Raw genomic sequence first — 24,172 nt, forward strand, 5'->3', positions numbered from 1 at the left:
CGTACTCTGAACAGAAGGACAACTTCCTCCAATACCTTCAATCTGCTTTTAAAGGAACATACCAAACTCTGGTTGTAACGATACGTGAAGGCAAATACAGCATGTGTCTGCTGGAGTTTCTGCATAAATCAGTTAATATGTTTGCAAAATTTACAAAATCACTCCACCAGTGGTGAGTTTGAATATTTGGGTAAAACAAACCGGATGTGACTGCTGAGCTGATCTATACTGAGTGGGCTCAGCTGTGGTGTGAGACGTTGTTTTATTTTATTTCTGCTCAGGATGTTAGTAAAATCAACTCACCAAAATTGCATGTCTATTTAATTCAACTTCAATTCTCTCGGCTCACTTCTTCCCCCTGCTGATGGCCGCCAGCAGATCCTCGGCTTCTCAGGCCTTCCTGTGTGGCCACACGAGGCTTTATGCAGCATTTCCAAGCGATCAATAATTCACTCAACTCTGGGGTTTGATTGTTTTCTCTTAAAAATGTCAGTTTTACAATAGGTTGATGACTAAAACACCATGCCCCAAGCCACTTTTTCCCCAATACAGTAGAGTGTTTTCTACAGCTTTGCAAGGCCAGTGTAATCCATAAAATCTAATGAAATGATTGTGAATAAGATCAGAGAACATAAATTAAAGAAACAAATGCAGAAATGTGTGAAAAGAAGGGTTTTGTTACTTTAATCGCTTGAATACTTGAATCAGTTTACAATGTAACAGTACTTTGACTTGTGTGTTTCATTTTGTTCAGATCCAGCAATATTTGTAACACTGATGTTTTTTTCAGTACAGTAGGGAATTAATTCGTTTTTAGATTGTTGAAGAAACTCCGCAAGAACTCTACAAATACTTTTACAGGAAGTGAAAATCATGTTAAAAGTTAGATGATCATAATGATAAACATCCAACGTGACATTTAGAGATGAATCCACAGATGGTCAAAAACGCTACAAGGCATCCTTGCTCCATCTAAGGCAGCAATTAACTGTCCACAGGCCTGGAACAGGAAACCAGTCAGCCGCGGTCGTATCTGATTCATCAACGCATCCTTAGATGGGTTTCAGAGAACAGGTCAATACGAGGCTTTTTATTACTCTGGAAGACCAACATGTGATTTCTTTGAGACAGAAGGTAATTAGATGAGTGGAGATTAACAAACAGCCATCAGAGATTTAAATCATCCTGAGTAAATGGAACAAGTTTCTATTCTCTCCACTAGTCATAAAATCCCCAGCAAAACCATTATGGGTGTGAATGTAAATGGATGCTATCGTCTCTCTGCTGTTGTTGTGCGATATACCGGAGAGCCGTCCGAGGTGTTCTCTCGTCCCATCGTCAGGTGGAACTGGTTGTAATGTCCCTAATTCTGAATTGGATAAAGCGGGACAGAAGACAGCTGGTTGGTTTGCGGGGTTGTATTGATGTAAATCAGAAGTTGGGTTTGTTTTTTGTTTTTTTCCCCAACCACTACAACACAACCCAGCTGTACTGGATGAAACCCTCTCCTACACTCATCCACCACAGACCCTGGTCCTCCAAGGCCTCGTTTATATGACATAAAAAAAAAAAAAAAAAAAATCTGAATTTTTGAGTTTTCACTCCACAGCAGTCTGAAAACGACGTCCACGTACAGTACAGCTGTGTTTTCAGGCTCTGAGCACCGTTGCTGAGTCAACAGTCCCAAAACAGTTTGGACTTCAAAACGTTGGGGCCCAAGTCGACATTTTGTTACCTTGAGATGCTTCCATCTGTTCTCTCAATTAAAATTAAATACAAGCTGTCACAATACATGCACATATAGCGTATTCTCTTGTTCAGGCCAGAGTATGTGGGGAAAAAACCAAAATGGATCAGTTCTCAATAGATGCCTAAAGAACAATTGCAGCTCTTCATGAGACGAGTGGATCTCTCAGCAGCGGGTTCGGGAAGCGAGGCGCTCACGGGTCATTCACCGGTTCGAATCCTGTTGTCACTGATCGAGGCTTTATGTCCCGGCATCAGGAAGGTCATCTGACTGAGACCTGTGCCAAATCAAAGGCGTGCCAGATCTACAGAATTTATCTGATTTACTGTCTCATTTCAACAAACAACCAATGCAGCTTATCTACGAGGCAGGTAATGTAGAAAGATAAACTCCAAATTCAACAGCATGTTCTTATCTTTAATAAGCTGAAGTGTTTTCACACGAACTATTGCTGGTTTCTGTTTGTTTTTTTTCTTCTTTGGGTGCTCTAATTCAAACAGTAACAAGCTCAGCTGGTAAAGACAGACTCAGCAAAAACAACAAATGTCCAAATTCTACAATAAGCACAACATGCTGCAGGTTCTTCTATTAATGGCTCCTTCTCAAGCGCTTTGTTTCGCTGCTCCAGTTTCTCTTCCTCTGCGCTTGTGGAGAGCAACTTGCTTAAAATTCATCCTCACGGACAGAAAACCTCAATAAAGCGCTGCTTACACACTTCTTGGTTGCTTTACTCTTTATTGTAAGACTACATCTCAGCTGATTTAAGATACTCCCCATGTTCTGTTACACAATAGTCACAGACTGCTTGTAAACCGCATCCCGCAGTGAGGCCAAGCCTGCATAAGGGTCATTACAGCCATCAGATAGATAATATTAATGCCCCAGGCTGCAAAGAGTAAAACTCCAGTGAAGGGTGTGTGTCCAGGTGTCTGCTGTTCACACTACTCACTCGTATTGGCTGAGCGCAGGAGGCTATTTTGGATTTGTAATTGAAATATCAAGTTTCAGACTACCCCGGCAAGATTCTCCCTTGTGTTATGACCTCAAAAAGTTGGCTGTATTTCAGAAGGAACGCAACATGAGACGAGTCAGCCCGGCTTCAGAGAGAACGCCAACAGGCAGACACAAGCCGGACCTCCATTCTCCTCCCTCCAGGCAAAAAACAAAAGCACAAAACATAAAACCACGAGCTTCAGGGAGGCCAGAGGACCTCTTTTATTTTCTTTTTTTCTCTGCCCCAATACTGTCAGCCCCGAGGAGCTTCTGGAAGCAGCACCTTAAGGTGAAGTGAGGGGAACCAATCAGACCAGAGACTCGAGGCTCTTCCGGACTGTTTGACTTTAGCAATGTCACACCGAGCGACACGGACTTCATAAAGTTTGACAGTGTAATATTGATCTCTGCTGGATCAAAGGTGATCAGACGATGATAAACAGCACACGGACCAGGTCGATCTAAAACCACCACTGGACATACAGTATGTGATCCAGTCCACGATCAATGCAGAATTTCTTGCTGCATTTCTATTAGCTGAAACCTAATTTTTTAAAGTTCCCTGCACTTTCTGTGAATGAAGCATATTAACTGCACTTCTCTTTCATGTGTCAAGTCTTTTATGAGGCTGCAGAACAGCAACAAAGGTTGCACGGAAACAATTATAGACAGCTCAACCAGTTGGGCAAATCAGACGATTATCACAGTATCTGTGTTCATCTCTGTAGACAACAGATATTCACAAACCCCTCAAGATACTGTGCAAGACCAGAGTTCATCTTTCATCATGGCGCCTTGCCATTTCACGGGGAAAAGAAAGTGATCAAGAGGAAGCATCTGAAAAGTCGGTGCGTCTCAGAACACACAGGAAACTGTGTCGAGTTGCTGCTCCAACAAACATCCCATCCAAGATGCATTTTCCTCGCTGCTGGACAAGAGGTGATGATAAAATATTGAAAACGCTGAGTGAACGAGACAACGGACTATGGAAAAGAGAAATGTGGGGGTAATGAAAGGAAATAGATTGGAGGGGGAAGCGATGTGGAAAACAGTAAAGAGGAGAAAAAGCAATGACAGAGAGACAGATGAAAAGCAAAAGGGAGGACAATAGGAAAGATCGCTACCCTAACATCCCCTCACCTCCCGTAATGAAATAAAAGCACAAGAATAAAAGAGCAACGCACACGCACACGCACACGCACACTGTCCTACTGCAAACTGAAGATTAATGGCCTGTGTTTACCGTCATTAGTGTGATGTGCTGCTCTTTAAGCCTGGATCTGCCTAGCAGCCAGTCCTCAAGCCAAGATGTCTTGTCATATTATTACACTGGGAAAAAGAAGAAACGACTTCCCCTCGCCTGCCTTCGTGTCCACTGACATTATCTGTGCAGCCTGTCGAGCATCTGGATAGGAAAACACTGGCATTCAAACAGATGTGCAAAATGGAAAAAGGACCAAAAAGCAGTCATTCACTTCTGTGGGAGGAAAAAATAGTAACCATAAACAGTGTTTCAAGTGTCTTCTTTCGAGTTTTTCAAAGAGGAATGAGAGTAACAACATGATAAGACCTAAAACCAAAACAAACTCCCCAACTTCTGTCTCAAAAACAGGCCGACGACGCGAGAACAAGCCGCCGGAAAAGTTACGGACGCAGACGGCGACGTGTTGATAACGATCGCAGCTTCTACACACGGGAATGCAAGAAATGCGAAGCTCTGTCATTTGGATGGCAGGCCGAACGTGCACGCACGCAGAGGACAACGCAGTGGAAACATCCGAGCATTCTCGCTGTCCTCCACAATGTAAGAAGCGAGTTCACTGATCCAGATGATGATAAGCTGTTGAATTCAAAAGGGCGAGCGCCAGCATTACTCTGCAGTCCTCCAGTGTTACTGCTGATTTGGCAGAATGAACTACAAAAGTAATGTAAATGTGCTGCAGGTAGCACTGTGAAAAGTCAAGAATTTGAAATGTCATATGTCCACTTCATGTTTTCAGTGTATTGTTCTCTGCAGGCATGTGTGTGTTTTCATTATAAAAGCAAACCACCAGTGGGCCGACATGCCAGCAAGATCATTTGGACTGTTTTCAAAATGCTGCAGAGGAAATGCAAAACTCGTCTGAAAGGAAAATGCAACAACAGGACTTCAGCTTCTCCCTGTTTGCCCTGGTATCCTGTCCAGGACCCTTTGACTGTATTCAGCAGGACCAGCTCCAGAACCCCACAATCCAACTGGAATAAAGCAGTATAGAAAATAAACAGACGGATGTATTCTGTAGATCTCAGGCATGTTTTTGAGTGAGCATGCGACTCTTTATCTCATATATTATTTTAAGTCCCAAGACAAACACGCATTAAGACCTTTTAGCTTTGTTTTGGCTTTACCGCACCTCTTCCTTCATATTATTCAACAGCGTATTCACCCAAACCTCCATTTCCTTCAGGAAGTTAAAAACACTGCATTCAAGTACTACAAAAAAACAAGAATTCTGTCGTCATCTTTTCGAGCGTTGTTGGTTTTATCCAAGCAGCAGAGTGGGCTGACACTCCTCAGTGACGCTACACCATGAATAAGTTAAGATTGAATTATCTTTTCAGTGGGTTGGCCAAGTGGAAGAAACTGCCTGCGATAGTTGCTGCGGGGATGACGTATTTCTGTCCTCTGAAACGGAGGGTCGCCACAAAAGGACGACGTACTGCACGTGGTTATTACATTTGTTTTTGTGGAAAAGCGCGTTTCTACTTTGAAAACCCAAAACAATACAATCTGTACTTCACTGAAGTCACAGTGCATGTGAATGAGGAAATGAAACAGATTTGGTTCCTATTTCTGTACGCTGCACTGAAGTGCAGTCAATTATTAATATTTAAATCATCTTTCTTTTTCTCTGCACAGCAGGAATAATGCATGTTTTTGGAAGCTAATGTGGAAATTGGCATCATCCTGCGATCAGTTTAGCCACAGAGATAGTCCTGAAAAAGTCATTTGCATACTGAGAATGTTTGGTTTGTGTTCACATGCAAGAAGACGGTTTAGGCTTGATGTGATTTGTCAAATAAATGTCTCAATACTCCAAAAATGTCAAGTCTCGAGGTATGAAACACCAAAAACTATGTGAGAAGTGGAGAGAATCAAGGTGGGGTTGTAGCCTGCATGTTCTTCCTCTGCCGAATGTTAACTGGTGAGTCCAAATCGGTCCTTGGGGCGAATGTGCATATCGTCTGTCTCCTTAAGTTAAATGGACGTGGTGGTGAATGGGCTTGGCTTATAGAGTGCGGTCTCAAAGTGCTTTACGCGATCAGTCACATTTAGTGATTCCCACACACACACACACACACACACACACACACACGCACACACACACACACACACGCCACTGATGACAGAGCGACCACGTAAAGTGCTCGCCCTCCACTGGGAGCAATTTGGGGTTCAGCCTTTCGCTCAGGACTCTTCAGCACACAGACGGGAGAAGAACAGCTCGAAACCCATGAAGGACGTGGATGGAGGACGACACGCTCTCACAGCGAAGGCCGGGTCGACAGACGGGCTTTCCTTTGGTTCTGCAGCGCACACTGTTCAAACCAGGCTGACGTGTGTGCAGAAGAACAATGTATGGCTCTAAAATCTTCACTTATCCTCAGGTTTTAAAGCTGTATTTGTGGTAATAATAGAGTATATATGAGCATAAACAGATTTTTTTTTCCACAGCCTGTCAGTATTTTTACACTTGCCAATAATAAATCAGAGCCTTCTTGGTTATTGAGAAGTGTTTCTTCATTTTGATGCGCTTTGTGAAGAAAAGTGGAATAAATCCGCTTATTTAACCTGAATATGACGTTTACTGGCTCTGCGTTCAGTGAAGCGACACTGTGCACAAATCCATGCACGTAAACATGTTGGGATTCACCTGAGAAAACACCAAGTGTTCAGACTCTTCAGAAAGCTGATATTTAGCAGAAGTTTATTAGGGATCAAAACAAAACAGTTAGTTAGCTAATAGTTTATGTAAGTTTACCCTGGCTGAAGGTGCTTGTCGTGTGTGTTTGTGTGCGTGTCTGTGTGCTGGAAGACGGACGAGATAACAGCAATACATTTATTACCAGTCACTGTCTGATTTCTTTACAATGCTTTTACTGAGATTAGCACGAGTGCGATAAAATCCGACCGGCCTGGAACGTGTCAATCTGCCAGAGCTAGAAGATTGACAACATATTTTATATGTCGGCTGTAAATTCAGCAGTTCTGTGCAGCCGTTCGCCACATGTTGCTCGACAATATCAACTCCAGGCTGATCAGCACAATTTCCGAAAGTACATCCCACCTGGAACATGACGGTTCGTCCACGTGTTAGCTTAAGATTTCCCTCTGCCATCAGCATCACCACTTTTCATGATAAAAGATAACTTCAGTGGGAAACTACGGCTGAGGTTCTTAAACTTATCGTGGGAATTTTCGCAAAATTTGAATCTCCGTTTTGGTGAAAGACAAATAAACCCACACAGAAATAACGTGTGGCTTCACTGGTCTTGCTGATCTGAAGGAAAATCAGCCCTTCTTACGTTTCTGCTGATTTCTCGCTTTGTCCGCTGTTGGGAAATGTGCTGTCCGACCCGTTTCTGCAACGAGACCCATGTTTACTGTCAACCACGCTAAACAGGGGCCCCTATGGAGAAAGGACAATGTCAACTTTTAGATGCTTATGATAAACAAATGTGGAAATAACTGTTTGAAATAACCCAAATCTAGTCTAATTTGATCAAATTTTATGAGAAGTAATAACACCCAGGCCAAATAATCAATACGGACTGACAAGAGGACAGAATTCCTTTCAAATCCAAGTAATACTTCAGTTGATGACTCTATTTTGGATTATAATGTGAACTAGAACTATAAAATCTAAGGATATGATCTAAAAAGGAACTGCATTTCTTCCAATTAGATCCAAACAACAACAAAAATCACTGAAGAATATGGGAAAACTACATTTCTAAATGGACTGTTGCCAAAACTCCCTCCTTCATCCCTCAGCCATTTTCCCGGACTGATTTCCAGTATGGTGACCCAGCAGCTGTCAAACTGCAGCAGCTTCAAAACCTGCAGAAAGTTGTGTGGCTGTGCATGTGTGCTGCATCCTCCCTGAACCAGGTTTAAACAAACAACAACAAAAACAGGCTCAGTGCAATGTCACTCTGATTGAACCTCAATCTGGTCTCTGGTGGCAAACGCTCCTTTTTCATAATTAAAAAAAAAATGTGAACCTACTGTGTTGTGGTTCCTCAAATGAACTTTCACTAATGTATCACAAAAGAAGGTATTTCAACAATAAGCAGCTCCATCCCTGGTGGAAGATGAATAAAGCACTGAAGACCCTGACTGCGCTTCTTTTTTACATGGCCATAAATAAATATTTGATGGTATCTTACAGTGGCGGAGCTACAGTTCCTCTGTGTCATGCTCACACAGCTCCGACTGAAGTCAGCTGGAAGAGAATTGCCTGGAAAGCCTTGATGGAACCTGCCTGATGTGCCGAGCGCTCCACGTCTGTAGTGTCACGCCGGGGGAACGAAGAGCCGCCGTGTCGCTGCCTCCTCTAATACTGGAGGCAGGTTTACAGGACAGATGTGCAAAGCTCTGCCACTGATTTATTCCATTTGTCTTACATGCGATGAGAGCGCAGCAGATAAAGAAGTGCCATCAGCATCTAGTTTAAAAACCCCACTGAAAATAAAATCAACCATGAGGTTTCAAGTCGGATTTCCTTATTATTTATTTCTTTTTTTTCTCCCCCCCCCAACCCGATCTCCACTGATGCGCAAAAGCACTCGCTGCCCTCAGCCTGAGCCAAACTGCAGTTTGGCGCAAAGGATGGAGGGAAGCTGCGCGACTGTGGCTCTCAATGCGCATCCATCCTCCAGCAATCAGAGAGGGGATTTAATAACCTGGGCAGAGCGTGCACGTCTCCAAACTTCCACACTGCACGCCAATTAAAAAAAGGAAAGAAAAAAAAAAGGTGAGTGTGGCTCTCCGGACGTGCTCTGCATCAAAATGATCACCCCCCACCCCTATAAATAAGTGAGACAGGCGGCTGGACCTGAACAAGGCAGAGGGGAGGGAGTGAACACAAAAAGAGAAAAGAAAAGAAAGAAAGAAGAAGAAGAAGAAGCGCTGAAAACCAGGATAAAGCAACCTCTGGTGCTTCAACATGACAGACACCTCCCATCTCAAACAGAAAAAGCCCCAAATGACAGGAGGAAAAGCGCAGCGTGCTGAGGATGAGGAGGAGGATGAAGATGGGGATGGAGGGGGGGGAGGAAGCGTCGTTTCCATCGCACATCCAAACCCTCCAGACGCATGGTGCGTTCACGTCTCCATGACTCCAAACGGTCCCTTTCACATCCCATTCAACTGCACACCCTCCGAAACGAAAAGAGACAAAAAGAAAAAAAGAAAAAAGAAACTAGAGAATCCAGGGAGCAGCCCGCGTTCATCACATCAACATCATTATTCCCGCAGAACGCAGAACACACACCCAGAAAACTGCTCAGTGTCCTACCTTTATTTCCTTGATGGTCCCGAGAGTGATCCACAATCCGGAGAGGAAGCAGCGGCGTTCGGTCTGTAGTGACACTGGGAGCTGAAGGAGTGAGAGGAGGAGGAGGAGGAGGAGGAGGAGGAGGAGGTGGAGGAGGAGTGGAGGTGAGCCAGGAGTGGGGAATGGTAATGGAGACGCGGGCGGCTCTTATAGCGGCGTTTCCAACCAGCGAGGCGCGCGGGAGGAGGGCAGAGGAGTCCGGATTCCCATGCACCGGCGGCGCAGTGTGCGTGTGGCCGTGGTTTTCCGCTGTGCCGCGGTCCCGGTTTCCACGCAGCGCCCGGAGTGACCTGTATGATCGGGTGACCGGAGCCGCGCTTCATCAGCAAACCCGCATTCGCTGGGACGGAGCGCGCGGCGCGGCGGACTTCTTCCTCATTCTTCCCTTCCCGGTTCCCCCCTCTCCCTCACTCCGCGAGCCCGGCGAGTCCGAGTGTGTGCGTGAGTGTGTGAGAGTGTGCGTGTGTGTGTGTGTGTGTGTGTGTATGAGAGAGCGAGAGAGAGAGAGAGAGAGAGTGGGAGTGTGTGCGTGTGTGTGTGTGAGTCCGCGTGTGAGCAGGTCTCTCCTTCGTCTGTTCACTCACACACTGATTGAGGCTGGGTTCCTCCTCCTCCTCCTCCTCCTCACTTCTTCCTCGTTGTGTTTTCACACACATTCATCTCTCTCTCTCTTTCCCGTGTCACTCCTCCCTCTGGTTATTATCCCCTTCAAAATACTCCAGAAACACGTCGAGCCCCACTCTTCCTTCTTCTTCTTCTTTTTTTTTATCCACCCATCTATATTTCTCACTCTATTCCAACCTGCCTCGCCAGTCTCCTGTGGCTCTTTGACCTTCTTCTAGTGGCTCCCTGAAACTTTAAGAAATTTACACCCAAATAAACACGTTATCTTATTGTTTTATTTCGTTTATGTGCCAGAGTCATTTTAAAATGACTTTTATATCTTGGATTAAATAAATAAATAAAAAAAACACAATTCTAAAATGGCTACCATTCCTAAAAGGGGGAAGAAAACCGGTAAAACTGCTTAAAAAAGTTATGAAATGGCTAAAATTCCTTCCTTCCCTCCTTCCTGGGGCCATAAGACTCTCTGTGTTTTGGTTAATTTCAAATTCTCTGTGCTTACGTAACGTGAAGCTATGTTCATCTTGAGGTTTAAAATAACTTCATTTTTATCCTGTCATGTTTGATGTTCAACTTCTTATTTATTATGTCTGAATTCGTGCTTGAATGAATTTCCCTCTGGGGTTAATAAAGCATTTTTATTCTATGTACATTAAAAAGAAAGTGCTTAGAATGAAAAATGAAACCACTACAATCATGTACAAAATATATAATGAATATTTATTGAAATGTCTGCCATCCTAAATCACAAGTGAAATTTCATAAATACAACATAAGAGACAGTTTTCGTATGTTTTAAAACTATTCTGTATATGAAACATGAGAAGTTGTTTTGGCCTCATTTCAAAGGTTAAATGTGTTTTGCGGCTCTAAAAAATGAGTCCTTTGGTCACGAAGGCTGCAGACATCTGACGTTTTCCCTGGTTTTAAAAGCTTGTGCGTCTTCGGTGTTCATCTCCTTCGTTTGCTTTATTTAGAGCGTCCCACATCTTCAAGGGGGACGACAAACCCACTTATCAGGAGGTGAGATCTGGTTCAGTCAGACTAGAAAGGGCGTGCCGCTCCAAACCGCGGCAGTTCCCCCTGCTCTGACCCTCATTCACAGCTTCACAAGGTTTGAATTCTGTGAGGATTAGTCCAGAGGAATTTATGGCCATCTGAACACTTGATGACTTGTTGAGCAGGTATCTGCGGTTGTGAAATCCAGTGTCTTCTGTTTCGTCACAGGATTTAAAAACAGTGACTTGGTTCAAGTCGTTTTCACTCTGAACCGAAAGGTGTTGATAAAATCCAAACACCACCACAACTGCTGGTATCAGAATCAACATTTAGTTTCATATCAATCTTTTCTTGGACCGTATTAGGAAGCGGGTACTCAGAGAGAAAAAACAAACTTTACATAGTAAGGCTCCGAGTCCGACCTGGACTCGACCAGGAACCGTTTGAAATGGTTTTATATGCCAAATATAGCCGCCGGAATGACCATCAAAGATAGGAGACCGTTGTATGTTGAGTCATTTTGATCACGTTTTGTTGAATGCTGCGTTCAGGAACCTTCATGTTATGTCATTTTTCTCCAAATATTTTCCTGTATTAAACCTTCTCAGACTGTGGATGAACCAGGGCAGCAGTGGGAACAAAACAACCTTATCAAACAGCTCAGATCGGATAACAACACCAAGTAATCGAGTCTTCTGTTTGTTCAAAAAGTGAAACTTATGTGAGGTTTGGAGCCTGACTCCTGTAGCCGGTTGTTGTCAGTGGTTAAAATAAGAACTCCCTAAACTTCAGTGGCTCTCATAGAAACTACACAAACAGAACTTCCTCGCAGAGTATCACAAATACTTCGGTCTGACTGGAACTGTCTGGCTTTGAGTTTGTCACTTCAAAGCACAAAACATCACCTGATGCTTAAATTTGAATTGATCAAAATCCTTTTAATTTTCTGCCAGATCATAAAGTAGCCTTATGGCTGTCATGTACTAACACATGTGTGTGTGATTTAATGAAATGATGCTTCTCTAAAAAGATGCATTCGAGTCCCAGTTAAGACAGAGCTAACAGCTTATCCCAGCCCAGTTCATTGGGTTTTCAGCGTTGGCCTTGAGTGACTCGCTGGTGTTGTAATGTCCTGGCGTCCTGTTCAGGGCGTATCCTGTGTTCATCGACTCCAGAGCCCCACGACCAGGACCAGGACGATGGATGAACGGATCGTAGTGGAGAGGAGCTTTACTCATCTCCATTTATTCCATCGGAATGTGTCAGCGAGAGCCTTTCTCTTCATCACTTGTTAAAAAGACACGAGATTTAGAATAAAATAAGAGGACATCAGTGGACTGGCTGCTCCTGATCACACGCTATCGAAGATGGACGGAGGGTGCTGGTGGTTGTTTTTGCAATGAAACTGCACACAGAACATTAAACATATAAACATTAACAATGACAAGACACAGACATTTGTTTGACAGACACGTTGGATTGCTATTCTGTGCGCCTCAGCTATAAAAACACCAGCCTATGTGGACTGGGAGTCATGACACTCTGGAGGCCTCCTTTGTTGTTATCGTCCATCTTCTCATGCATGTGCAGAATAACTATACTGGTGTGCATGTCGTGTAAATGTGACCAGAAGAGATGTCTTAAAAATGCTTATTCAAGTCATTACAAAATAAAATTTAAAAAAACTGTCATTTACAACAGAATTCAACAGAAAACAGAAATTCGAAGCCGCGATGAAAGAGGCAGTTCATTTCAATCCAGGAAAGTTGGAGGGAAAGTGTTTTGAAGACTGACCTGTCAGTTCATGGGGGTGTGAGCAGCTGAATCGCCGGGTTTGTGGGTCAGGCGGCTCATTTCACAGCGAGACTGCGAGGAGAGAGAGTTAAAGACATTAATAAGAAAAAAGGGAAAGAACGAGGCGATGCACACATCACTGGAGATATTTTTACACCAGCGACAATTCTGCCCTGTGCACCCGTCAGCTGTGTAACTGCTGCAGAGCGCTGCATGGCGCGGGCGCCATGAGTCCAGAGCTTCACAATGCCCCCCGCCACCCCCCCCACCCCCCACCACCACCACCACCACCCTCGAGCGACTCGGTGCTGAAAACTGGGGACATACCAACATGAGAGGAGCTCACGCCGTGAGGCGGTTCGAGAAGAGAATGGCGATCGCAGAAAGTCCCATCCAGCAGGGTGTCAGACGGCGGGGGGGGGGCATTTAGCAGGTGGGCCGGTCCCCTCTGTTGCCCCATGGCAGTAACAGGGGGCAGCGTCACAGCACCCGCCGACACGTGAATCTCCTCTGAGCAAAAGAACTGAAAGCTGCACCTCACCAGCGTCCCCAGCTCTGCGGGAGAAGCTATTTCTGTACCTGTGAAGGGTTAGCCAGGGAGATAATTGAAACAGAAACACCACAAAGGAGCAGAGCGGCGGTCCCGGGTTTGAGGGTTACAGGGCAGATCACAGTGAACAAATGGAGACAGATGTAGTTTAAAAGGCAGGATTGATAAACGCTGTGAAGACAATTGGAATTGATTCAGGCTTCAGTGGGTGAAACAGCAGCGACAGAAGCGCGGATTTTAAATAAGAGCCATATTTGCGTTTGAAGAATACAGCGATACTTGGCTTGTCACAAATGGGAGCTGGAATATTTACCCTGTTTTGGTGAGGTTACAGTTTTCTGTCCTGTAGGATTTGATGCCATTGTTAATAGCAAGCTCTTGCTAAAGTGCTTCTGAAGAGTATATTGGAAAGTTGCTTCCAACCATTTTCAAAAAATCAAATAAGATTCGGATCTTTGTATTTTCCCTGCTGGATGGTTTAACCCCCCCCACTATACTTTTTATCTAAGCTGCAGACTCCACCTCAAGCCATTGCTGCTGCACTTGGTGCAATAAAGGTAATAGTCAAGGACCTTTATCTTGACTCAGGAGTTCTCTCCATGTGCTGAGAGAGCCAGGGAGCTGTGTCATTCTGATCATGTAAATCATTACAGGACATTAGCGTGAAATCTCTGTGGATTGTACAACATGCATGTCTTCTGGGCGAATGTGCCGTCCATCAATCCATCTTATTCCCATCAGGGCTGCAGGGAACTGGAACTGATTCCACCCACACGAGTAAGTATGTAAGTAAGGTATGGGGCAATACATATCCCAGAAATTTACAGTCACTTGAATACGAATAGTGCACAGAGCTGGATACCTTGAACGTACCAACAGATTGTTCTTGGAATCCAAGGAATTAAAATTCCCAGATCTGGTCAAATTTAAAACGGCAATATGTTTAAGGCACGAAAAAACACATGACCTGGTAATTATACAAGTTTTGTTTTCAAATAGGCAAGGAGGGTAAAATCTGAGAGGGGATTCAAACTTCAAAAAGCAGTTTCACCGTACGAGAAAAAAGAGCTTTTGTCTTTCAATTTGTGGTTTGGATTTATGGAATAAACTAACTGAGGATCTAAAGAAAAGTGCTAATTTGAGTGTGTTTAAAAGAAAATATAAAGATCTTGTGTTCAGCAACTATAGAAATGAATTAAAGTATTTATGTTGAGAAAATGTTGAGTGATGCCAACCATTATTCTCTAGTTATTAGGAATTGAGAGAATTGGTGAATAATTCTGAAATGTTGTGATTTTTTTTTTTTTTGTTTGTCTGATTCATGCTGATGATTTTGTAGTGACAAAGGGGTAGGATTCATATAAGTTTTTTACTTCATCCTACTCCTTTTCGAATCTTGTGGGGTTTTTTTTTTTTTTTTCGTACTCTTGTATATCCATAATGGGATGCATGTTTTCCAAATAAAGCCAATAAAATCAAATCAAAATCAAATAAGCAACAAACATATGATATATATCTGTATTTCAGACATTTAGAAAAGACACAAAGCAAACAGAAAATGGAAATAAAGAATAACAATGTTTAAAATAATAATACAGATGTATTAGAACACAAACAATATGTCAATCTGAATCAAAAAGGAGTAGGAAGAGCTATAAACTTATTATATCCTACATCTCTGCATCTTTATCAGTAACCTAATTTTTTTATTTTCTACAACAGTTATCCATCGATCATGAGAACCATTTGGAAGTACGCGGCCAGGGCAGAGGACGCCCACTGCCGTGCACAGTCCTCCCACTGCCGTGCACAGTCCTGTGGGTCCTGCCACTTGGAAAGCAGACAGTCGACATGATTGGGCACGGGAGACAAGTTCAGGCCTGATCACGCTGCAGCTGGCCACCTTCGATGAGGGTGGAAGGCTGAGAAACCGAAGCCGCCCAAACAAATCTGGGCAAAGACAGGTTTGCCTGCTAACTGCTGATTCCTAATGAGAAAGAGAGGCAGAGGTCAGGAGAATCGGCAAAGAAACAACTGCAGACGGAGGCTGCAGGAGCGAAACACAGCAGACGCCCGAGGAAGCCAGCGGCTGGCTATTAGGGTTGGAGGATCCAGCACACAGCAAGTCGGCAGTCGGCCTGCATGACGGATGGTGAGACTGATGAGGCCTCAACACTCTTGAACCTGTAAGTGCCATTAGTTGATATCCCTGAAAGATGACAAGCCAAGATCCCACAAACTCTGCCTGGCGGTACAGACTGCTCGCCAGCTGATTTGTTAAATGCTTGGCAGGGTAGCGCCCTGGGGGAAACTGGGAAAACACTGGCACTGGCAGCATGACACATGAGGTTTTCAGGAAATAAGAAGCAGGACTGCAGTGACTGTGAAGATACAGGCAGAGAGCTCACCAAGAAAAAAAAAAAGAAAAAATAACCCATTCAGACTACATTTCCTTGGTTTGGAGAATCATTTCAGCTCAGCTAAATTTCATCTAGAATGATTCCTTCACACTCCTAATAAAAACAAGATCAAGAATAATGCGGTGAAGATAAACACTTAAAGGCTTTTACAGATTGCATCTTCAATAAGTTTATTAGCTGCTTCACTGTCTGCAATGGATTTTGTGAGATTTAACTCGACAGTAGTTGCTCTTCATTGTTCTACAATACCCTGAATATCATCAACATATGGTGGCTCCAAAACTAATGGAAGGAGCAAACCCAGAGTGAGCTATGATCACTGAAGGAGAAAATCAACATGGTCCAGCATTTCTTCTGCACTAATCCACTAATCATTCCGCTGTTCCACAGATACTTCTGCTTTGACGTGACATCGTCTGTGAAGCCCTCTCATTACGACGAATGCACGCTACAGCCGTCATCTGCACAGCTTACTGTTCTCTGCATGTGGTTTTCTTGCAAAAACAACCACCAGCGCCAACCGGTGTTTGCTTGGTGTACTGCTGTTTTCAGCGTTTCTGCAGTTTCGGTATGAACTGACATTGTTTTAAAAACGCTGATGTTCAAATGCAAAACCTTTCTGAAATTAAAATACGAAAACAATGTTTTTTCACCAGCCGTGGAAATGGGGAATATTATTGAATGATAATATTCACAGTTAAAGGGGCTGTATCGTGCTCTTTTAGCTCGTCCAAACCCTAGAAATGGCATTAACATGGTAATAGTTTATTTTTGGCGCTAAGGAAAAGTCATTTTGTGTTAAATAAATGATTTTCTGGGGCTAATGCTGAAACCCGGAAGAGAAAACGCTCTGTTTCACTGAAAATCCCGCCTCTCCCCCTGTGGACTTTGACTGACAGCTTACTTCAACCAATCAGCGCTTCAAAACAAATACGCTGGCTAATGCGAAAACGTCTTTTCCTGTTAGAAACTCACCAAGCGCAGACCCTTCAGACTCTTGCTCTTGCTTGATTGTTGCTTTCAGACGATGGTTAAAGTTTATCTCCATAATCGGAGTTACAAAAAGCGGCAACGCTGATTGCCGAGGGCCTGCGGGAGGGGGGCTCAGGGGAGCCATCTTCTCCGTGTGACGTGAACGTGGGAAACAGAGCGTTTTCACGGGTGCGGGAGGGGCTGCCTCTCTGAGCAGCACAACAAAGAGGAAAGCTCAAACATGCAGGCATGAAGGAAAAAAAACACTTTGGAGGTGTTTTTGGTGAGAACATAACTATATAACAAGGTTAAAACATACAAAAAGTGAATTTTGCATGATACAGCCCCTTTAAAAGAAGGAAAAATGTTTCATTTGAGAAACTATTTTAACTGGAAAAGGGAGAAATGAGCAGCTGAACTGTTAATATGATCATCAGCTCATCAGGCCACAACCTCCCAGCCAGTGTGGCTGCTGATAATGTGGCCAACTGCTGAATAAACCCATCTTTGAACTCATGTTTCAGCGGTTGGTTTCTAAATCACAGACACCTTTCATTTTTGAGAAAATTGAATTTTTAGATGATTAATTTAATTTATTTACAACTATCACCTTGATCGGACTGTTTTTTTTATGCCTATATGTAACTGAGGCATTACTTATTCATTTAGTGACTGATCATCATGGAAAAGGTGCAAATTAATTCAATTTTTGCTATAAATAAGGCCTGACTCTGAAAGTAAATAAAAAGAGAAATGGAAACCAGGTTCTAACCATTTAAGTGATTCAGTCAAACCGCATGATAAAAACCTCGTGGCGCTGCAGTACGTGAGACACGTTTGGTGAGTTATGTCCAGTATGGCCAACTACTAACTGGAGCTGAATTTTTTATGCAAATATAAAAGTATATTTGAATTATAGAGAAGCAAACGCATGACGGTGAGTCACGGGAGCAGAACATGCGGCCCGTCGAGCCGCCGCCTGGTGATATTTTGGACAGCCGGCATCCGACAGCACAAACATTTCTGACAGTTTGATTCTGGTGAAGTACAAATGATGAATAATGAACTAGTAATGAGAACAGATGGCAGACAAATGAATACAGCTAATGGTGGCTTCACAAGCTATAATGGGGATAAATGTCCAAATAGATTTGTGTTGTTGGAGAATTAGGGCATTGATTTGCTTCATGGAGACTTGAAATTAGAAAATCCCAGAACAAGCAAGAGGCTGAGGCCCCGTTTACACGGCAACAGATTCAAGTAGAAACTGAAAACTTCCGTTGCATCATGTGAACTACTACTACTATTGTTTTCGAAATTGATTTCACGCTGTCATTCAATTCGTCTTGTACAGTTTTCTTCTTCTCTTGTCTTGTCTCCTCATCAATCTACTGGCCTCCATTAAAGGTGCTGCTCAAGTCGGGTGTGGTTGCTTGATTGATTTGCTCGGTGTTTCAGTAAAAAGAGGCGTAGCGAGATGGGCGAGTGTAACGCCGTCCCTGCGTGCGTGGCGCTGACACAGGGAGGTGAAAGCTTCGGCCTGTGAATTCATTACTCGGAGGAGCTGCGGCTCGGGGCGCCGCCTCCGAGCGCAGCCATCCTCATCGCTGTCAGTCAGCAGCACGGCGGCTCAGCAGGCGGAGAACATGAAAGCTTCAAAATCACCGCGCTAATGCAAATTAGACAACTCGCTCGTGTCCGAAATGAGAGAAACTGCAGTTTATCTTCGAATATTTTTTTCTTCAAAGTACAGAAACTGAAATAAAGAATACTTTTACATATAACAGTTCTACTTGTAATGTTTTGAAGGGGTTTTTCAGGCCAGGTAGTTCCAGCGATCAGTTATTTGAGATTCCAGGCTGAGGAAAGTGCTGCACCTCTGCAGGGATGCATTTTATTAGACTGTCACCATGATTATGATAATGCCCGACTGCTGTTTTGAAATGGGATAATTTACATTTCAGTTTCATTTCGGATGCAGCGCGGTAAAATATGGGAAAGACCTTCTGCAAACGGCTGCAATTCATCACGCAGTTCCAAAGAGGAGCTCGCACAGAAAGAGAATAATGGCCATACTTAAGGTAAAGCTCACAATAATGTTTAGCTTGGTTCTTTTTATAGAACACACCATAGCTGAACTAAAATAACGCACAAAAAGCCAGAGGTGGGGGTGAGAGTCTGCTGTGTTAAAGCACTGTCCTCCAGGAACGGCTAACAGTTCAGATTAGAGCTCAACGCTTTCATTCTCCTGGACACCTACAGCCGAGGTACAAAAGCCACTAATGGCTTGTTATCCAATCTGCCGCGTAACATCTTATGTAAAATGTTTATAAGCAGGCCTTTTAAGTTTAATCACCATCAGAGAGCTGAATGGAGCTTTTCTAAATCATGCAAACTGGGACAATAGCAGGTTGTTTTTTTATCCAAAAAACTTTTTTATGTTAATACATGAGGTTGACAATCTATCATGAGAGTTGTTGAATCAGGACTTTGAAAGGTAAAAACATTTAAATGAAACAATTTCATCGATTCGCCCACCTGGAAAACATCAACCTCTGTCGCTGCCAAGCGCAGTTCCTACGAAAAACAGAAGGTGAAGAAAGAAGAGAATAACATCTGAAAGCAGTCATTTTAACATCAAGTCAATCACGGGGTGAAGTCTGTGCTTTTGGGGGCTTCGAAGGCAGCGGCCCCCCTGAAGTGCAATCACTCACACAGAAGAGAGGCTTCATTAGTTCACCAATCAAACTAAAACTTTCCCTCTGAAATCTGAATATTTCTCACCTACAAAACTGCATATTCACTGATTATGTAATTCTTAGTAATCACTGCCGCAGTTAGTTTTCAACCAGTTCCAATTTCTTCGATCCTGGCACTTCAATTTTTTTTTTTTTCACTTCGTAAAATATACATTTTGAGACAAGTGCTCCCGAATTAATGCACACTGCAAACGCCACACTGCATGAAGAGAACCAGACAGTAACAATAATAATCACATAAGCGGTGCGCTGCTGTGCATGCGCTACCAAGTTAAAAAATGCGTACCCGAGGAAACATTGTAACGCTCATTTGCGTACCAAGATTTGGGGATCGCAAGGCGCGCATCTGTGTGTCAGTAGGCCAATGAGCCGTTGCTTTAGGTTAAAAAGCAGATACTGTACGAGCACTTTTATTTTTCAGAGCTTTAAACACCACTATATTTTGTGAAAGTTACAAGGTTTCAGACATTCAGCTTCTCTTCATTTTCAGTTGAAATTAAAGCAGGCTGTGTAACACTGTCCACGCATCCCTCTAGTTTGTTCTTCCTGTAGGTAGGCACGGGAAAAAAATGTATTTAAAAATGTGAGGACCAAGCAACAACTCAAGGTTCTCCCCTGAGAACAAGACAAAAAATATTATGTGCACCCCTGATAATAATAATATTAATAATGATTTAAAAAAAAAGCATCTCTAAAGATAATTTTTAGTGGAAAGAGTCTTTGTAATGAGATTAGAAGTAAAATGTGTCAATCGAGGTGAAATAACTGCAGTTAAATGAATTTCGATCTTCATTTGGAGAGCCACAGGCAATTTGGGTATTATTGACTTAGGAAAACAGCTTTAATCCTCTTTCTTGGCGTACAGTATTACCTGACTTACTGTCTTTACTGTAACTGTACAGAAGAAACCTGACAACTGAAGGTGAGATACTGGCAAACAAATACGAGTACACTGAGTGTTCAGGTGTGTTTGAAAAAAGTGGATCTTTTTGCAAACCATTTTGTAATTACTACTAGATATTGCTCCAACCTATCAAGCCACATTTTAAGGTGCTGCAGGCAGGATTCCGCATCTCCGCCATCTTGCTTAGGGTTACCTAAGAAAGATGGCGATTTGACCCATCTAAGATGGCGATTTGAAACCCAGCACAGCCAATCCTGTCCTGTTTTCTCTGACATCACGCCCTTATGCAAGTTAAGCCCCTCCCACAAGAACGTGCGACGAACGCCCCTCGACCAATCACGGTTAGAGCCTCATGGGCTCTTCTGATTGGTCAAAGACACCTGGAGCTGTTGAGATTCCTTTTTAGCTCAGAACAGAGACAGATGGAAACGCTGCACCCTTGTGGTAGTGCAATTATGCTACACTCCTAAAGGATTATCAATGGATACTCTAACATTTAATCCAAAGAAAACTCAGAAAAATTAGCGTTAACTAGCAAAATCCTGCCTACAGCACCTTTAATGAGTTCATTGCTCGTTTGCTCGTTACATATCTTTCATGGCAGAGTCATTGATCTCAGGTTTCAGAGCTGGGTTGTGTCTGCTACTGCTAAAAAAGCGGAATTATAAGCCAGTCTTTTCTATTTACAATTTGTATCGTTGTTTCTTCAGCCAGATTGGAGCATGTCGTTGGCCAGTTTTGGCCCACGGGCCTTTTGTTTGACACCCTGATCTACATCAACAGTGTAGAGGATGGAAACGTAACCAGCACTGTGTGTCATAAGAATCCATTCACACTCTGTATTGCGCACGATACCAACATGCACACAGTAGCATATTTACACGCAGACACTAACACACATAGTCTGGCTGGATCAGAATAGAGGTGAGTAATCCCACCGAAGGGAATATCTTCAATCCAGGCTGAGTCACCGAGCACGTCTCTCTCATGCGCTCTCTCGCTCGTGGTCTCCGGCTGTCTCTCCGTCCAGACAGCGTCAGGGGAGCTGGCTGTCTGAGGAGAACCATAACGTGTTTGACATGTCCGCTCACCTTCGAGCCTTTCTACCCCTCTCTCGTCTTGTTTGTCACTCCAGGTGTTTTGTGCATCATTTATGCACATTTATTAATGGCGTGAAAACAGCTATAGACAGCTATTTTCCACAGCAAGTATGTGTGTGTACTGCAGATAAATATGGCCTCTCAAGGGAAGCAGTGTGCATGTCATGACTCAAGTAATCTATCCAGTAAATGATGCTACCAAGGGGGGGTTTTGTTTATAAAAATTAATGGTTGGGGAATTCACGGCTTCATCTTTGTGCCGCTTGCCTAACATCTACACGATTCCTTCCACTCAGACTATGGAACTTTCAAAGAAGATGAGAGGAAAAAACAGCATGATCAGAGACGTCCAGGTCACTTTTCTTCTCTTCATTCTCACTCACCATGTTTCAACTGAGTGTAATAACCATGTAATAAACCGACCAAAACCAAACAGTACCTTGGGTGGAAGCTGCCTCCATTAATGTGTGCGTGTGTGTGTGTGTGTGTGTGTGTGTGTGTGTGTGTGTGTGTGTGTGTGTGTGTGATGTAAAGCACTTTGGGGGCTGCTTGAGTGGTGGACAAGTGATACATAACTGAAAACTATAAATCATTTAATTTCCCTTCAGGGATTAATAAAGTACACTCGATTCTATCATCTCATAAATAGGTATTCTTTTATCATTCGGTATAAGGTATGTATTAGCAATGTATTTTTGATGTGAAAGACGAAACATCAGTATGTACAAGTTTTATAAAGTGCAATACATTACACTTTAGAAAACACATTACGCATTAAAGTCCATAAACAATTTTCACTCTCTAACTTGTTTAAAGGTCCTTTAAAACACATCAACAACAGATCAGGGTTGCCAGATCTGACTCACGGTTTTCAGCCCAAACACAATGTAAAACCTGCCCAGCTCAATAAAAACTTGCCCAAATTATGAAACTGCAAAAAACTTAAAGGTGCCTTAAGGAGTTTGCACGTTTTATGCGAAACAGCGCCCCCTGCTGGCCTTGGGCGTAATGCAGCTTGGTGAAAAACTCGTCCCTGTGGCTCGCGTGTACGGAAGAGGGGGACTCCGTCTTCGCTCGTTTAGAAGCGCTCAAGTAAGATTTAAGTTTCTTTTACCTGGTGGAGTCTGTGCTGGAGCTGTGGCAGTGCTAGGAGCCAGTCTGTTCGTACTTTCTGGAAGATCCTGCTCAGTTGTTGCTCACTAAGCATCTGGCGGAGTAATGGCGGACAAAGCGAACAAGCCGGAGCGCGCATTACGTCATTCCTTTCAAATTCTCCCCAAAAAAACTCTGGAGCCGGACCGGCACTGCGACTTTCAAGTGACAGTTTAGCGCTGTTAGAGGTACTTGTAATGAATATGTCAGGGCACATTGTACACATCATTAAAAATGTGTAACATATTTATGGTGGAAAATAAGTATTTTTAAGGTTGTAAAACTCCTTAATGCACCTTTAACCAATACTAGCCTAAAACATGCCAAACACCAAAATCCATCTTACTGTGATGAACTTATGAATTAAACATTATGCAGGCTGACTCACAATAACAGTCTCTCTCACTGCTGTGATGCAGGCTCCGGGGCAACGTGAAGTCCAGTTGTTCGGACTTCCTTGTTGAAAACACGGCATATAGAATTGCAAATATTTTATAATACAAAAGTACTCCATAGTCCTCGGGGTGCTAAAATACCTTATTGACTGTAAATGAGGTTCAGAAAAGCAGGATACAGGTCCTTTAAAACATGTAATTCACATGAAGGTGCTGAGCATCACACACATTTTTTGAGCTCCTGGCAATTTCAGAACAAATTCCTGGAAGCTATCCTCTGTCAGCATTTATGTGTAAACAGTAGATTTCACAAAGGCTGTCTGACTGAGGAGCTACACGGACAGAGGGCAGCCCAGAGGGGACACAAAGCGAGGCCCAGGACCGGCACGTGGACGCCCGGTGACTGAAGTGAAAGGAGAGTGTACTGCTGAGGTCGCTGTGCCTTCCGGTACCAAACGAGACGGTTTCTCTTCTGGGCATCCCGAGGTTCTGAGTGAAAACAATAAAACAGGCAAAAATTAAAACAAAAAACACACCTGCATTGAGCATCTTTACTCACCTCGACAGGAGTTTTTCTTCCAAATTTTCCTCACAGTTTTTCCAAGTTTTCCTTGTGACACAGCCGGGCGGGTCATTGATAACATAACTAAAGTGTCGTTGTGCAACTGTGTGTGTGTGTGTGTGTGTGTGTGTGTGTGTGTGTTTGCCATTAGCAGTGATGATTGCACTTCCTTCCTGCTATCAGCTGGTGCACCTGTTCCGAGTCAGGAGTCTGGCTGAAGGCAGGAGCGAAACACATCAGCTGGCTGACACCGTGGCGTTTGTGTCACACAGCTCAACTTAGCTGCAAAAAAAAAAAAAAATCCCCTGAAAAGCACAACACTTTGCGAAGTCTCAAAGGTGAAATGGCGTTTGCTGACGTATTATCGTTCTTCACATTCCTTTAAAAGCTGTCAAATTTAAATTTATAATGTCAAAAGATATTTTAGAGTTCATTCTAAAAGAGCAACAGCAATGAATTTGAGCAAGAGACCAATAGAAGTATCAAAGGGAATTCATGAGAAAAAATGAGGTTTGTTCAAAGGTTGTCCTTGCTGAGTTATGAAGTTTCTGCAGGGCAGCGATGATCAGTCTGCCGAAGTGAATCTGAAATGTCAGGAGGAG

At 43.3% G+C, this 24,172-nt stretch overlaps 1 protein-coding gene across 2 annotated transcripts in view; it reads right to left on the reverse strand.

The window, feature by feature from the left end:
• slc8a1b (solute carrier family 8 member 1b) overlaps positions 1-9,734 on the reverse strand; it is a 131,667-nt gene extending 121,933 nt beyond the window's left edge. For both annotated transcript variants that reach the window (XM_030105863.1, XM_030105861.1), the window contains exon 1: positions 9,301-9,734. The gene's annotated coding sequence lies outside the window, so the exon portion shown is untranslated. The remainder of the gene's footprint in view (positions 1-9,300) is intronic.
• Between the last annotated feature and the right edge of the window lie 14,438 nt (positions 9,735-24,172).

The sequence above is a fragment of the Salarias fasciatus genome, chromosome 13 (genome assembly GCF_902148845.1).
Source record: "Salarias fasciatus chromosome 13, fSalaFa1.1, whole genome shotgun sequence".
NCBI classification, from domain to species: Eukaryota; Metazoa; Chordata; class Actinopteri; order Blenniiformes; family Blenniidae; genus Salarias; species Salarias fasciatus.